Source organism: Pteronotus mesoamericanus, unplaced genomic scaffold, assembly GCF_021234165.1.
Source record: "Pteronotus mesoamericanus isolate MK-2021 breed Mesoamerican mustached bat unplaced genomic scaffold, CSHL_Meso_final contig_82, whole genome shotgun sequence".
Lineage (NCBI taxonomy): Eukaryota > Metazoa > Chordata > Mammalia > Chiroptera > Mormoopidae > Pteronotus > Pteronotus mesoamericanus.
In genome coordinates this window covers 8,957,102-8,974,815 of record NW_026555265.1, presented here as the reverse complement: position 1 = coordinate 8,974,815, position 17,714 = coordinate 8,957,102, and the positions used below count along the sequence as shown (strand labels likewise).

Below are 17,714 nucleotides of genomic sequence, written 5' to 3'. Positions count from 1 at the left end.
GCTCGTCTGAGCTCCACCTCCTGTCCCCTCTCTCTCCACCTGCTCCCCACCGCCGACCCCTCTGCTCCCCCCTCACCCCCTCACCCCGCTTCTGTGAAAAAACCAATCCCTGGTGCCAAAAGTTTGGAGACCGCTGCTTTAAGGAATTCTAGCCAAGAATGAGAATCTGGTTTCTGCAAGTCCTTGACTCTGAGCCAGGCTATGACAATCCTGTGGTCCATGTCAAGTCACAAGAGTACAAGGAACTGCTTTGGTACAAAGGCAAAGGATCCACATATATAAAGAATAAGAATGTAGTTTCCTTTTTCAGGATGCAAAAATGTTCTCACTTAAAAACTTATGCTTAATATCCAGTTCTAATCCATTTGGTTGCAGGCTCTGTTGATGCTGCTGTCCCTGCCTCTAGGAAGCTCCTTCCTATGATAGCCTCTAACCCTCACATCTAGTAAACTATAAAATATGACAGATGTTTTTAGTTTCTAAGTTTTAGACTCCATTTATAGAGGAATGCAAAATAAACTTCTAAAAAAACATGCTACTTAGACCAAATTAGGCTGTGCTCTTCAAAACGATGCATTTTTCTCACTAAAAGTTGTAAAAGCTTTACAGACATCTAGCTGACAGAGTCATTTATCATCTAATCATTTATATGAATTTATATGAAGGGTGCATACCTCATATGTGAGGATGTGCATGACTTGGAGGGCAAGTACGAGAGATTAATAAGCAAAGCATTGGGTGTCACAGAGAAAGAAGAAAAAAAAAGTGGAAAAGGAAAAAGAAGAGGTGAAGTACAAGTAAGGAAAACATGACCGCTCTGGCCGTGTGAATCTCTCAGCTAATCGGAAAAGTTGAGGCAGATGGTCAAGGGGAGCTATGCATCTCTTTCTGCTTTGCTGCTCTATGTGCCCACCTTGGAAGAAGGGCAATCAGTGCTGAGGGAGAAGGTATAGTCTTAGTTCCACAGATTATGAGTAAAAATGAAAAGGCGGAATGGTGATTCTTGGGGAATGCCCAAGGCAATGTCACAATTGCCTAGGATGTTATTTTACACTGACTTGAAGTTTGGTGCTGTTTAACACAATCCATAACAAAGTACTTTGTGAACACATGTTGATAAATCTACCACATCTTTGTTTGAGGTTTATGAGCACCATTTAAAAAAATATTTTGACAGTCACTTGGATAACTATTGTGAGAGGAGCCTAAAGATTTACAGACTCAGAAGACAATCAATATTAAGGTTGAGATTTCCCCTAAGGGAGTAGTAGATCTTAATAAAACTAATGCAAACATCGCCACTGTTAACCATAGACAGTCAGTCAGAGCAAGGGCAGCCAGTGGCAGGGTGAACACGGGACTCGGGTGCCCCTGCAGACTCCAACCAGCTTCCCCGGGTGTGCGGTCACCATGTCTGGAAATCGGAGGTGGGCTGAAGGCTGTGGCATCTACTGGCTTCTTGATAGTGGGATCTGCAGTGCCTGCCCCCCATTTACCCTGATACCACAGACAGGGAGCATCAGGGAGTCTCACCCACTGGCCAAGAAGGCACAGGGATAAGTTCTTAGGCTGAGTGGGCCAAAGGCTAAAAAGATGAATGAACAAGGCCTGAGCCCGCCAACAGCTAGCAAGATAGTTGGATAGAACAAAAGTCCTCTCCTCTCTATCCCTATAAGAACTTTGGGCTTGAGCAGGAGGGGAGATGGCCTTTGAGGCAGGAGCCCACCATTCTCCCATGTCTTGGCACCTGGATAAACCTCTTTCCTTGTGTACCAGCACCTGTCTCAGGAGTAGCTTTCATTGCTATAGGCAGCCAAACCTGTGTTTCTGGTTTTAACAGTTATACCACAACTGTTAAAAATAATAACTAGAAATGATCTGCCACTGTTTTGTACCTCTAAAGGACTACATCATTCACTTGAGATAAATAGCCAAAGAAACCTTTCAAATTTTACCTAATTCAGTTAATCTTCTCTAACAGTACACAGCAACTTGGTTAATAGTCTAATTTGTAATATGTAATCTTCTAAGAAGTAAATTATCTTCATGCCACTTTTCTGTATATAGTTAGAGCATAGTGTTAATGTTCATGCGACATTAATGAAGGCTATTTACATCTACTGACCTTCAAGAAGATGAGTCTGCTGATGTATAATTCATTGTGACATTTTTCAGGAAATTATAGAAAATTTATCATTACTCAAATACAACATTAGGATATAAAGACACTTCTTTCATGCTATGCTGCCTTGAAAAGCAATAGATATAAAAAGTTTGCATTAAATACATTACAATTCTAGCAAGTGAGATTTGAAGTGTGTTTATAATTCCATTCAACAAAGAAAAGCCTTAAACACAGAAAACTTGAATAGCATCCCATACTTGCTGTGACAGCTTTCCCCTCATATATAGACATATATGCACACACACAAATATACATGAGTGTATATTCACACACATTACAATAATAGCATCTATAAGTCTGGAGCACATTATGCTCAAAGGACCCCTTCGCTTTGCAAACTTTAGCTCATTTAAACCCTAAGACAACCCTACAAGGTAGCATTTTAACTCTCATTTTATAGGTGAAGAAACTAAGGCTTTGATACATTAAGTAAATTGACATTTTTTAATATAATTAGTAAGTATTGGCACTGTGCTTTGAAACCAAAAGCCTACTGGACTTCAAAGCCATGCCTTTTCCACTGTGTTTCTGGAGGCCCTGCTTCTTTGGGGGAGTCTTGTGAGAGGGCCACGAAGGCAGCAGAAAAGTATCCGGCACCTGGACGGCATTGGACAAAGTTGAACTTCACTTATTTTACACTCACACTGTGTGTGCATGGTTATGCACACATATTTATCCTTATCTAAAAGGTAGCTTTCACTAACTCCTTCAAGATGCAGTTGTTCTGCTAAATTCTGTGACCCTTAAAACATTAAACCACATAATGCTCTCATAGACTTTGTAGATGACTTCACAGACTGTAGTCTTCTTGTCCCTGGGCCAGTGACTAGTAGTTATCATCCACAGAAATGTCACAACGGAGCACAGGTGAGGACTCTTTGGACTGGAATATACTAGCTCAATAGGGAGTCGGCCAAGCATTGAGGAAGCTGTCTTTTCTAGGACTCACAAAGCGTTTACCACAATAAACACATTTCAGGGACAGCACTCAGCTCTCATGGAGATGCAGCTGGTACTTGTCTGGCTAGTTCAAGGGAGAGCTTCCCCGTTGCCGGAATCCATGCCCACAGCCGGCCACTCCTGTTTGAGCAGTCCCCAAGGGAGGATATCTGTGAGGTGAAGTCATGCTGCTGCAGCTGCGGCCCTTCCGCCGCCCCAGAATCTGACCCTGCTGTCCAACATGCCGTTCCAGAGCTTGCTGCCATCATTAGAAATGTCAATACAGCTGGCCCCCTGTGTGTGGCCCTGGAATTGCCTCACCTGCGTTTGTTTGTGCAGATCCCCCACGGCAATGTTGCGGTTGCTGCAGCAGGAGAAGCAGGCCTTGGAGTCGAGTTGATGGCCAGGGCTTTGCAGATGGTAGGGGGGCCGGTGGGTATCAGACATGAGGACGTCAGTTCTGCTTTAATGCGGGGGGTCACCGTGGACAGGTCCCAAAAGGACAGAGTGCTGACTTTCCCTTCCACTATCACAGTACAGCCACAGGGGAGCAATTTGCAGGAACTGATGTAGTTATCCCCATTCCGACAGCCCAGCTGAGAGACAGGGCTTATACTGCCAGGGTGGCTGATGTCCCAGACCTTGACGCAGCCCTTTCCACCATGCACACATGTCTCGTGGGGTTGGCTGTTGATAATCACTGGACACACCACTTCCCAGTGCTTCCGGGTGTTGATCTGACAAGTGTGTCGGGGGATGCCAGGCACAATGAGGGCATCAGGAGGAAAAGGGACAGGCTGCATCTGCCCATCTGTCCTCATGTAGAGGTTCCTTCTAGGGATTCCTGCCAGGTTGGGAGGCATAGCAGGTACTCGCATGTGAGGGGGAGGATCAAACCCAACCATGGGGGCAAACCCAGTAGGCCACCACAGCAGCCACTGTGCTCATCTGCGGGGACAGAGGCCAAGGCTAGGGTAGGTGGTGTGAGGGCTGGTCAGCTTGCCCTTCACGCTGGTGCCAGTTGGTTGGTGGGGGCACCATCCCAAATGTGCATGGGTACAGGCCGTTCGCCTCTTGGTGAATGAGGGGGTCCCTGGCTGGAGGCTTGCCGAGGCCTGAACAGAGTCCTGGAGCCGTGCTGGTGCTCAGAGGCATCGGTGTGCTGGATCAGGCGTGCTAGCTTTTTCATGCAAACTCCTTTCTTTAGATTCCAAAGGAGGGTAACTTCCCGAGGAGACCATGGACGTTCGGCTGCTGGAGGCATCTTTCTTCAGCAGGTGGTTTTTGTCAATCCCATTTTCCCTGCGTGAGTGGGCGGGGCTTGCTCTCAGAGAAGAAAGGTCCTCAGACACAGCCACAACTAAATTGTCGTTGCTTTGTCACCATCGCAGTCATAGCGGCTGGAGTCCTTGTCATCCCCTCCCCCTTTTCTTTATGTCATGGGAAAATTCAGGCTAACTTCTGCATTGTCTGTGCCTCCTAGACAGTCTGGGACTGACAGGGAATTGCTACTTGTGCCGGGTTCTTTGTCTCCATGGTGCTCTGGAAGCTGTGTTCACAGCTGCAGCCCATTATAACTATGTGGATACATGTGTAAGCCTATTTTTCAAAAGAAGTCAGAAGTTTGTATTTTTAGGCAAAACAGCTAACTTTAAACTTTGGGCTGCAATTTAAAAACCAACGTGAAGTGCTGCCTCACCCAGTTAGTATCTGGGCCATACAGAGCTGGGGCGGTCTGGATTCAAACCAGGGAGCTGATCCTCATCAGGAGACCTGGATTCCAGTGTAGCACCTTCAGGATCCCATATTGGGGTCATCCCAACATGGGGCACGTGAGAGTCTAAGAGGGGTCCCGAGAGTATTCTGGTTTCTCCTTAGGCTGTAGATCCCTGTTTGCGGTGTCTGGGGGAACACATGCCCACTTTGAGCTCCTTGTCACAGACGGTGTGCTCCCCCAGCACTGAGCAGTTCCGGCAGCCACTGCGAAACTGAACCTGACCTCCTCGAGGTCTATTCTCCGATGACTGCGTCAGCGGGCTCTGGCAGATCGCCCAATGTCTGGGAGCCAGGCCTGGGATCTTTTCACAGATGATGCTCCCGCCTAGAGCTACCACAGAGGAGAAGCCACTGGAGCAGAGAAACAGAGAGAGAGGAAGCATTAGACCCACAGGCTGAGGGCGTGGCCTACAGGTCTTCCCTGGGCCTCCGGCCCTGGCCACCTCCCCCTGCAGCTCCCAGTGGGGGTCTCTGAACTTTACTGATATTGCACCCCCAACTGACATTTATTCAGTTGTGATTTCACACGGGTATTTGTGTGGTGTGTATAAACAATATTAGTGAGGTTTGATTTTCTTTTTGATACCAAAAAATAAAATGATGTATGTCAAACATAAATGTTAAGTGAACTTAGCAAGTTGCATTTGTAGTTATGGTAGGATTCAACTGAGATAGAAGTTTAAAATCATGCAAAATGAATCACAATATTGTTTAGAAATCACCTCTATGTGGAGAAACTACAAAGGCAAGCAATGGAAACTAAAAGGTTTCATGTAGCGGTCACCTCTGAAAGCATGGTGGGTACACAGATGTTCATTTAAAAAACAACTGTTCATACATGTTTTATATACCCTCTAGTATGTATGGATGTATGTATGTTTTATTACCAAAAAATACTTGAAGAGGAATTGTGAATAACACTCTTAAGTGTTGCCTCCCTGCAGGCCGGTGGAGTACATGTATCCCACTCTGGACTCGACTGGCCTAGAGGAAGCTTATGCTTATTCTAGTGAGAGCCATTCACTGAATAGATACATGTTGAACATCCATCAGGTGCCAGGCACTATGCTGGGAGAAAAGCAAAGGAGCTATACAAGGAGACAATGTACACATCATAAATTAATACAACAGGCCCATTCAGACAGTGATGCTCACTATGAAATCAGTTAAGCACAGATTCTGTGATGGCAATTAGGAGTGGGTTTGGGAGGGAGGGGACAGGGGCCGCTTTAGCTGGAGTGGTCAAGGAGGCCTCCCTGAGGGAGTGGTGGTGAAGCAGAGACCTGGCTGGCCAGCAGTGCGGAGGTCTGAGGATGAGTATCCTGGGCAGAGGGAACAAAAAATGCAAAGTCCTGGGAGGGAAACAAGCTTGGGGTTTCCAAGGAACAAGAAGAAGCCATAGAAGCTGATGCAAACCAGAGTTTAGGAAGGAGGAATCCCTGGAGACAAGAGAAGACACAGGGCTGGAATTTTCTCAGGTGCATTAGGAAGCTCGGAAGGGCTGCAGGCATGATACTGACAGGATCCCATTGCCCCAACCCCGTAAGACTGTGGGATGCCAGGGCAGGAACAGGGAGGGTGGGCGGGCGAGAGGCAGCGGTGTCTTGGTGTTGGTGGCAGTGATGGGCGTGGCTGCAGATAGAACTGACCAAACGTGCTATGTACTGATGGACTAATGGATGCGGTGGAGCTAAGGGGAGACATGGGGAAGGTATAAGAGAAAGACAGGCATCAGTGTGACTGGTGGATACTGACCTGAGGGTGGAGCCATCTCCTACTATCCAGATAACCCCAAACAGGCTACAAAGGGAACCCTGATGATTCAGGCAGTCCTTCCTTTACACAAAAATGACCCACTCGCCTACAGTTTCCTTTTGAATAACCCTCAATACTACTTTGAAAGAGAAGATCTCATCCCAGATATCTCATTTTGGTGACAATAATGAAAGCTCCCATTAACTGAGGGCTATGGCCAGCCACCGAGTTAAATGTCTCATGCTCTCCATCCTGGAGCTCCAGCATGGGAAGTTCTAGAATTGAGATTTCTTAAAAGTGTAGTTACCCTGTTTCAACAGCACCAGAGATAAGCTGATCCCACTCTTTCCAGTTGCACGACTGACCACTCCTGTCCTCTTTCCATCTGCCCCTGCCTTACGCCAGCCTTCTTCCTGCCTCAGGCCCTTGTGTCCTTGCTGGTACCTCTCCCTAGAAGCTCTCACTCCCTGAGCTTCATATTCTTGGCTTCTTGTCATCATTCATGGTACCTCAAGAGTCACCTCCCTCCCCATCCGAGCTCAGGGAACCTGCCTCCCCACCCCACTCCTAACTTTCCATCACAGCCTGTTTTGTTTACTTGATACTGTTGCTACTCACGATCCAGTCCTCTGAAATGTACTAATGTACGGGTTTGTTTTAATTTATTTGTTCACTCATTTATTGCCTTTCTCAGTAGGCTATGAGCTCTTTGAGAGCAGGGAGGCTGTCTTCCAGTTCACTAAACGGCTCCTGAATAAATGGATGGCGGAGCTTCAAACATGTCACTTCGGGTGAGCACCTGCTCCCTAAATATGCATTGAATGCATCAGTGAACTTTTGAAGCACCCCTACTATGGGCCAAGGCAGCAGGGTGGGTGTTAACCCATGGGACCTTTCTAAACAGCTTTGTTGGGCAGGACTCATCACACCCATTTCACGTATCTGAAAACTGAGGCGCACAGAGACTGAGACATGGAAGCTAGCAGGTGATGGATTTGAAACAGGAGCCCGAGGAGAGCTACTGGCCATTCATCTCCGCCCTTAAAACTGAACTAGAATGTTTGAAACGTCTGAGGAAGAGGTGGCATAGAAAGACTAAGTGGAGGTTCTGCCCGCAAGTCAGGAGGAATCTTTGAGCACCTACTTGACCACAAGGAAATCCCTGCACCAGCAGAGAAGTGTAATGATATACTAGGGTCAAAAATTCATGGGGACAATAGTCTAGCAGGTAAGAGGTCAGAGCTAGGATGCCACCTAAGTGTCCTTCACCTACTAGCTGTGTGACCTCGGGCAAGTTATATCCCCTCTCTGTACTTTCACGGCTAAAATGAGGATATTGATCATTAGTCCTCACCTCATAGGATTGCTGTAAAAAAAAAAAAGGAAAGTACTTAGAAAGTGCTGTTGTTAAAGTTATTATTATCATTGGATCTGATTGTCTCAAGGTGCTAGTGCTTCAGTCACGTGAACTATGCAGATAAAAATAAGAATATCACAGGTGCCCTACCATCAGTCCTGAGCAGGAAGGAACCCGTCACACCTGGGGAACTAGAAGGCCTGTTAGGGACTTTACCCCTCTTGCCCATTTTACAGATGGATAGACCGAGGTCCACGCAGCAGCAGTGCTTCGCTCCAAATCACCCTGCAGCTCTCTCTCCCAGGCTGCCAGGCCCCAGCTCGGCTCCCTCCATGGATCCTTCCCTCTTGGGCAGCTGGGTGCCCGGGGGGAGCGGGGGGGGGGGGTGGTAAATGAGGTCTTCGCGTCCGCAGGAGGTCGGGCGAGCGGTGCAGCCAGGGTGGGTTATGTTCTGTTGCTTTCCCTTTCCCTCTCCCCTCCCGAGTCGCTCAGTCCCGATTCTAATTAAAAAGGAGATAAAGCCAATCAGCCGCACCGGCTTCGTGGATGGCAGAGGCGCGCATGGCGACGGGTGCGACGGTCAAGGTGAAGAGTAAAGCAGGGAGGAAAAGAAAAGCCACTCAGCTGCGGACGAATCAATAACACTTAAAACACAAGGACAGGCAGGCAGCGCGAGGCCCCGCAGCGGCCTCCCGGGCAGCGGTCGGACCTGGCGGGTGGCCGCGTTCGCTCTGTGCGCATCTACCTGCTCCCACTGTAGCTTAACTTCAGAAATCCCCTCTCCGGAGTTTCAGGGTGGGCAAAGGGGAGGAGTGATGGTGACAAAACACAAAGGATCTGCCACACACCACCCCTCGCCGTAGGCCCCGCATGATGACCCTTCCTCAAGCAGAGCTGTAGGGAGGTTGCCTTCTGGGACTGGGGAAGCAGGTGGCGTGCAACTTGCCAAGGTGGCCCATTAGCGCCAGAACCTGTCAATCCCTAAAGAACCCACTCTCACCCCTCCGTGCTTCCTATGCATTCTCTCTCAAGAACAAAAGGTGACTAGCCGAGCAAATGCAGCTCCAGGAGGGCTGCTCGGCCCGCGCGCAGACACCTGCACCCAGTTTTAGGGGGTGGGTGTCCTGCCTCTCTGGGACGCTGGCTCTGCGAGTTTGTCTCCCTTGGTGTTTCGGGCCAGCTCTTGTCCCACCTTTCTGCGTGTTTCGGCTGGTACACACTGTTCCCTTGGTCTAGGAAAGGGCTCTGGGAGGCTGAGGGTCCTTGGAAATCATGCAGTGCCAGGGTTCTGAGCAAGGTTTGTAGGGGTTTTTTTTGTTGTTGTTGTTGTTTGTTTTTGTCTTTGTTTTTGTTTTTGCCAGCGAACGTCCTTCCATCTGGTTACCTGTTCCTTCTTGGACGGACAGGCCCCGCCTGCCAGCCGCGGATTTCCCTGTCTCTAGGAGCGGCTGTCGCCGCGCCTCTCGGGCTGTAGGGGCTGAGCTCCCTGGGGGTTGTTGTCCCAGATGCGGGCTTAGTGTTCCTGCTGGACCTGGTGGCCCCTGGGATTGGTTAGCCCTTGGACGCAGCTAGCCTTCTTCTGAGTCCCCAAGCGAGAAAGTCCCTACTAGCTATCTCTGCTTCTGGGGACTTCCAAACTCAGATGTTCTCAGGATGGCCTGTCTCCCTGCTGGTGCCTCTCGGATCCCCCCTCCCCCCCGCCCGGCCTGCGGGGGAACTTTGTGCGTCCGCCGCTCCCCCACCGTACCCATCCGGCCTCTCTGAGGGGCCACGGAAGTTGGTGGCAGACGGTGGCTATCGGGCGGCACAGCATTTCTCCAGGACACGCCAACTTTTCCGGACACGCGTGCAGGGGCTGCGAGCGGCCCTTACCACATCCGGAGGTAGACCATGCCCAGGCTGAGAAAGAGGTGATCCAGGCAGCGCCGAGCCTTCCGGGTTCACAGTCCCTACTGGCCGCTGTGCTGATCCCGCGGGTGGGCCCCGGTAGGGCAATCAACATTCCGCCCGGGAGGCGCTGGCCTTGGTGTTCCCGGGGAGTCTGTCCGTACGCAGGTCCACGGACTCGGCGCCTGAGCCTTGCCTGGAGCGCGAGATCCACCGAGCCCGAGCGAGCGCCATGCGGGGCGACGCCTGGCTGTGAGCAAAGGTACCAAGCGCCCAGAGTGCGGGGCATTCTGCAGCCGCCCGCTCTTCCCTCTCCCTTCCTCCTTTTTCGCGTCCCACCTCTGCCTGCGTCTCGGGAGCGCCCGCCCCGCGTCCCCGCGCAGGCTGGACCCTGCTTCCTGCTCCTGGCGCGCGCTCGCGCCTTGCCCCTCGCGCTCCCGCGGGACCCTCTGCCGGCTCCGGGACGCTTATGTGGGTAGGGGGAGGTGGGAATCCACTGTATCCCCAGGGTTCTGTAACTCTCGAGTTGCTGGGCGCCCAGGGTCTGCGCTAGGGGCGGGGGAATCAGAGCTTGTCCGGGAACAGTTGACCCTGACTTGCCTCCCTGTTCTCGCCTGGCCGAGAGCTTGGAGCTGGTGGTGTTGCGTTAAGTCGCACCAGGGTTCCGCCTTCCGCCGGGCTTCCGAGACCCGCTTTGGGGGAGGGCAGCTCCTTCCTTAGGGCGGGGATAACTGTCCCATCTTATTTTTCCCCCACCCCTGTCGATGGGAACAGCGGGTCTGGCAGCCTTCTCTGGAATCCCGCTTCTAGTGGACTGAGTGAAGACTGGATGGCGGGTACAAAATTAAGACGCGAGGCGCAGGGCTCAAAGGACCGTTTAGCGCACGCTCGGGGCGACACCTGGCGAACATTGCGGGTGGTGCAGCTCGGCCTCACTCCCGGGGACCCAGCCCTGGCTGACCAAAGGTGCTAAACCCGTCCTGTGATATACATACCGTCCAGTAAGCTAGGGGCTATTGGATTCAAGTTTCAGCTGAAGAAATTGCGGCTCAGGGCGGGGAGGTGTTTCCTCAAAGTTCTCAGCTACTGAGAGGCAGTGCCCGGCTCTCTATTAAGCCTCCTCCACCTAGCCTAGGCCAGGCCTCCCTATCCTCCTAGAACTGCTTTCTCAAACCATGCAGCTGGTCATTGCCTTCATGCCTTCATTCACAATCCACAAATGCCTGTGCAAGGCGCCATGGTGGGGAACCGTGGATACAACAAGGTACAGGAAGGCCAAGGGTCTTTTTCTCTTGGAGCTTATGAGGGAGACAGACCAAAAGGAAACAAATGCATAAATTCAGACATCCCAGGGGCAAGTGAAGGGTGCTGGAGGGTTTATTTTAGATCCAAAGAGGTGGCATTGCAGCTGAGATCGGAAGGGCACAAGATTTGGGGGTCTGATATTTCAGGAAGGAGTGCAGCAGTGAAAAGGAGTTGGCCACGAGTCCCCGGAAGGGTACCGGAGCTGTGCTCAAGAATGGGATAGAGGCCACTGAGGTGAGAGGGAAGGTATGGGTAAGCAGATCTCATGCAGCTGTGTGGGTGTGCCAAGGGGCTTAGATTTCAGTGGAAAGCTCAGTAGGAAGGCATGGCAGGCATAGGAAGGAAGGATGACTCATCTTATTTGTGGAGAATACACTGAGGGGGTAGGTGGGGCTGGACAAAGTGGAGCCAGGCAGGCCAGAGAGCAGGGTACTCACCAATCCAGGTACAAGACTTTGCTGGTTTTGGTTCACGTGGTGATTTTGAAACAGGGCCACAAAATTATTCGACACGCCTCCCATTAAGAGGTGGGTTGTCTGTGCTGTCCCTGCTTGAATCTGGGCAGGTTTCTGAGGGCTTTGACCAATAAGGTGTGGCCAAAGTGATGCTGCAAGCCTTGCAGGTCTCTGTCATAAGAGGCAATGCAGCCTCTGGCTTGGCTGGAACACTGCTGTTGGAGCCCCAAGCCACCATGGAAGGATCTAGAAGCTGCCATGCTGTGAGAAAGCCCAGGCATATCTGGAAGCCACATGTAAGTGGTCCAGTCCACAGTCCCAGCTGAGTTCAGCGTTGGAGCTAGCCCAGCCTGGGTGCCAGACAGCAGGTGAAGGAGCCTCCATCAAGTCATCCCTGCCGTTAAGTCCTCCCAGTGAGGCACTGTGGACGGTCGCTTCTGTAATCGTCTGCAGTGTGCTCTGTCCAAATTCCTGAGCCCCTTAATTTGTGAGTATAATGAAATTGTTGTTTTATGCCACTATGTCCTAGGGTCACTTGTTACACAGCAATCATAATCGAAACAACTAGGGCGGAAGTAGGTGCAGAAAGGAGGGAGGATGCTGGGCCTAGGGCACGAACAGCGCTGGCCGAACTTGGAAGGACTTGGTGGAGAAGGGGAGTGGTAGAGAGAGAGAAGAGAGGAATGAACAATGACTCTTATGGCAGCTGGAGTCCTTGCATGGATAGAGGTGTCAATGAATGATGGGGTGGGGGTGAGGATGACCTGAAACAGCTGAAAGTTTAGCAGGCAAAGTCACGAGGTCCGTCTTGGCCATGTTCTTCCTCCTCTTTCTCCTCCTGTCCCACCCACAGACGCAGTCAGCACAGAGCCCTCCGCAGTCCACCTCCAGAGCGTGGCTCAAATGTGCACTTTCTTTTTGATATGTATCTCTTCAACCAAACCTTCATTTTTGTCACACTCATGACCAGGATGTTGGGGCAGGGGCTGGGGAGAGGGCAATGGATCAAATCAATCCAAAGTCTGCTGTCCTGGAGTAACCGGCCTGAGGACTGACTGAGTCGTCAAACACAGAGCCAGCACGTACTCTCTGCCAGGCACTGTCATTGAGAACTTCAGCACATTCACTCAGTGAATCCTCTAACAGCCGTTCTTCGTGTCAATATCATTATCGTCACAACCACCGTCATTTTACAATATGGAGAAAGCAAATCATGGAGGGACTAAGTCAAGTTCTCAACTGCGACAGTCAGTACATGGCAGAGCTGTGATTTTAGCCTAGAGAGTTTTGCCTCTGGCCTCTGCTCCTCAGTTATGCTGCCCTCTGATGGAGAAGACAGGCTTGGGTCACTGCAGTAAAAAAAGGCGTCAGACATGAAGCTGGAGGACGCACAGTGGACTGTGGGCATACAGACAGAGGCTCCAAATCCAGCCTTGGTGAATCAGGGAAGGCTTCCTGGAGGAGATGTTCCTACACTGGTATCCAGAAGGAATGAGTTAATGTTAATTAGGTAGAGTTTGTGAAGCCAGAGGAAGCAGGGCCAATGGAGGTCTGATGGGTCTGGGGAAAAGGGTGATGGAGGCAACGGAGGTGGGGAAGGGGTGCAGAGAAGGGGCCCAATATTTAGGGAATATTAACAAGTTTGGGCTTTGTCATAAAAAGAGGCAGGGGTGTCACATGATCTGATCTCTTCCAGAAGGCTCATGGCAGCTGTTATGGGGAACCAGTAGAAAGGGGTGGGGGACAAGGGCAAGTGCTTAAACAGTTATCCTGAGAAAAGAGGCCCAGCCCAGACAGGGATAGTGGCAGATGGCATGGGGAGAAGCGAATGGAATTGAGAGCAGAATAGACAGGGTAAGGAGGCCCCAAGGATAGGATTCTGTCCTGTGAGACAGTATGTATGATTGGCGAGGACAACATGGAGCTGGAATGCGGGAGGGGCCAGCCGGACAGTGATGAACTTGGTTTTGGCGTTTGAGGTATCTATAGGTCACTGGAAGGGCAGCTGATTGTGTGTGCCTGGCCCTCAAAAGGGAGGGTGTGGGCTTTCAAGGGTGATAGACTTCCACAGCTAGAAGTGGGGTGTCCTTCAAGCCAAAACATGGATGGGGTGCTATCGGAGGCCAAGAAGGCCCAGTGGGGAGAGCCCAGCCCAAAGCCCCAGGAACTCAGCATGATTTACAGAACCAGCTGGGGAAAAGGAGAAGCTACAGGCAACTGAAGACGGCTAGCCAGAGAGGCAGGAAGTTACTCAGGTTGCCAGAGAAGGAGCAAGGAGTTTGCAGAGTCTGACATTGCAGGGGAGGCAAGAACTTAAAAGGGCCCAAATCATCACCTTAGCTTCCAAAGGTCTTTACAATCTGGCTCCAAATTCCCCCTCCAGCCTCCCATTTTCCCAAATCCCCTGTGCCCACATCACAACAAATGAGTGGGTTGCCTCTAACATTTACGAAATGGAAATAGACCAAAAAATGAGACAGCAGTGTACATAATAAAGTTCCTTTTTTAATTTATTTTTTAGTTTTTCCCATTATTGATGTGCATTTATTTTACCTGATTTTTAATTTTTTATTGCATGATAAAGTTCTAATTGTGCGTGTGCATATTGTATGTACAATGTGTGTGCACACATATATTGTATATGCAAGTGTTGTGATTTAAAAAAATAAGTTGAGCCTAGGTCAGGTGGCTCAGTTGGTTGGAGCATTGTCCCATACACTAAAATGTTGCACATTTGGTCCCCCATCAAGGCACATACCTTAGGTTGCGGATTTGATCTCCAGTCAGGGCTTCTAAGGGAAGCAACCAACTGATGCTTCTCTCTCCCTTCATCCTCACTTTCTGAAGTCAACAAGGATATCCTGGGGTGAGGACTTATTTGATAGCCTTTTTATCTCATCTGGTTATTCCTTTGCATATGCCTGGAAGGCCTGTGCCCTCTTTTCCACCTGGCAAACTGCTAACTCATCCTCCAAGGCCCACCCAAATAGGAACTAATCTGAAAAGGCTTCCTTGATTAACCTTCCTTCTGTCCTAGGCGCTCTGATTTCTTCCTCCTTCACACATTCATCAAACCCTCAGTGAAGATGAAGGTGTGCCAGGCCTTGCACTGGGTGCGGGATACAGCAGGAAACACAACAGACAGAACCCTCTCCTTTGAGGGGAACACGTTTTAATACATTTCTTCCTTAGGCTCCACGGTCCCTGGGCTGATCATGGCAGAGTCCTTCCCACTTGATGTCTGGGCTCATGACCCGCCCTCCTCCTTTACACCTGAGCTCCCTGCCAAGAGGACCCTGCATCTCTGAGCATCCAGCATCAACTGAGGACCACGGCTTGATAAAAAGACTGTAGACTTTGGGGTCAAATCAGCCTGGGTCTGAGTCCCAGCTCTGCCCCTCAATCGCTGCATGATCCAGGGCAGTTTTATTTTTTAATGTTTTGGGGCTTTCTCTAAGGTTAATGATTTTCAGGTCATTTCATCTTTCACTCAGTTGGGAGACTCCCCCTATGGAGGACTTGTATCTGACTCATTCCAAGACCCCAAACCAGGTGGGATAACTGGGCATGTCTCTTGTGTAAGTTGCTGTTCCGTCTTCAGACGCACGCCTGCCTGGGACACAGACACAATGGGCCAGGGGCTTTGGCTCCTTCTGCTGAATACAGAAGGGGAGGTGGCCAGGGGTCCAAGGGCTGCATGGATGACCACCTACAGCATGCACTGAGCTCTGTTCATTACCAGCGCCTGCTGTAAATGAGGACACCAAAGGGGTTCAAATTCTGGCTCCACCCTTGTTATTTCTGTGACCTTGGGGAAGTTCCTGAAATCTCTCCTTGCCTCAGTTTCCTTCTGTGTGAACTTGGGATGATAACGGTTTCTACCTCTTAGGATTGTGAGGTTTGAGATGCTCCTTGTTGAGGGCTTAGAATGCTTCCTAGAAATGGTGAGTGCTGTGTACGTGTTTGTAATGTTAAATTCATGGGGACGCCACAGTTACCACTTGGTGTCACCACCCATCAGGAAAGGATGTCCCTGTTTAAAACAGCTGCCACTGATGGATTCTGGGGCTGGAGTTGTAGAGTATTTGTCATTGCTTCTTTAATTTTCTTCATCTGTGCCTCTAAGAAAACTTCAGCAACACAAACCAGAGGAAAAGCTTTTTTTACTAAAGTATTTGGAGCTGCTGGCAGCTGCTGGGAGGAGTGGAGATTCCCAGGAACTGGCCTCCCAGTGATTTGCATTCTGGGGAAGGCTGTTTAAAAAGTATGGGCCTTTTCAGCATCGGAGAACACTGGGGACATGGAGCATGGGGCAGAAGCTCTTGTGTGGAAGCCAAGAGAGTGACAGTTTCCTCTCAGCTTTGTGATTACTGTACAGCTTTGAGAAAGTCCTTGAAATGTAACTTCTCAGAAACATCTTCCCAGGCCACTCAATCTAAAGACTTTAGCAGTGGCCAGTGCAGGGAAGCCTATCTTCATTTCTGCGCCTGCTCTCTCTGTCTCGTCTGTGCCCAGCACTGGAAGGCAGTGCCATGAGGTTAGGGCTAGCACAGTGTCCGGGTCGCCATCACAGCTCAGCTCATACCAGGGGCTGTGAAAGAAAGCAGCTTGCTGGGGAGCCTTGGCTCGTGTGGCCAGAGAAAGCCTCTCTGAAATGGAGGAGTGTGCTGAGAACTGAATAACAAAAACACTACTTAAAATTCCTTCTCCTCTAGAAGCCATCCCTGGCTGACTCCCCAACCGGGATGTTTGTCTTCACAGCTTGGGTGCTGGCCCCCGGCCCAGCAGCATCGCCCTGAGTGTTGGTCTGCCCCCCTCCCCTGACATGAGCACCTCCACAGGAGGCCCACGCCTGAGACACTGAGGCTATGCTCACAGGATCCTGGGATAATCAGCCAACGGAGAGCAAAGAGTTAGGAAGGGGAGAAGTGGGAAAGGAGTTTGCAGAAGCCCTCCAGGAGTCGATAACCCAGCCTGCGGACGTCATTCCATAGATGTGGGAAACGGCTCATGTCACTCGAGCTGAGAAGGGCAGTGAGACAGTCGCAAGAGGGTTTTCACAGGGAAGGTGAGCCTCTGTTACTTGCGGCTGGGAGGCAGGAGTCAGATTCAGTCAGCCTCTGCCAGACTCACTCTGGGATCCTGGGTAAGCCCTTTGCCCTCTCTGGCCTCCATCCTTTGTACAATGAGGGGCTGGCACAAGTCGAGTGACTTGCATCCAAAAGCAAGCATGAGACCTGAAGCCTGATTTGCACTATGAGTCTAGGGCCTGGTGGATTTATTTGTGAGACTTTCTGTCTGTGCAGGGAGCACGTGGAGGGGGAGGGCAGTGGCTCCCTGCTTTGGGGAGGCCCGCTGCAGCCACAGACAGGCAAACTCCCACTTCAAATACCATCTCCGGCCATTGATTTTGAGGAAGTGACTTATTTGTAAGGCTCCATTCCTCTCCTTTAAAGTGGAGGTTCTTGTCCTCATGAAAGGTCCCTGAGAAGCCACCTCTGGAAAGCACCTGGAACCAGTGGGAGCTCTTAGGTAGACTGAGTGCTCCAGCCACACTTGGCCTCGCTGGCCACTGGCCAGCTGATCTTGAGCTCCTGGTTGTCTTGGGGGGAGGGTGCTTATCACAGTTCCACCCCCAAAGTCTTCCTCAGGATACTCTGTCCTGGGTGATTCATCTCTTGAGCTGGGTCCTTCCTCTCAGCCATGAAATATCTCCCTCCCTTCACCATTTCTGGGTCAGACCTGTGACCTCCACCATGTGACTTCCTTTAGGACTTGTCCTAGAACTCTGCCTGCCTGCCAACCCTTCAGTCCCTGGCTAGTGACCCATTCTGGGCCTGACATATCAGTGAGGGCTCAGGTAAGGAGGAGGAAGCCCGCAGCTTGTTGTGCTAGGGAAAAAGTACATCCCTACGTCTAGCCCCCACTTTGGCCTAGCCTCACCTCTGCATTCAGCAGGCGGGGCTCCTGCCATCCCTGTTGACCCGGCCTGGCCTGAATATCACCGGCACACACATATACCCAAGGAGGCTCCTGGGCTACAGGCTGGGGCGGA

The 17,714-nt window shown here is 50.6% G+C and overlaps 1 pseudogene; it reads right to left on the bottom strand.

Annotated features, from left to right (window-relative positions):
- Positions 1–2,608: 2,608 nt before the first annotated feature.
- Positions 2,609–8,575, bottom strand: LOC129079791 (transducin-like enhancer protein 1; annotated as a pseudogene).
- Between the last annotated feature and the right edge of the window lie 9,139 nt (positions 8,576–17,714).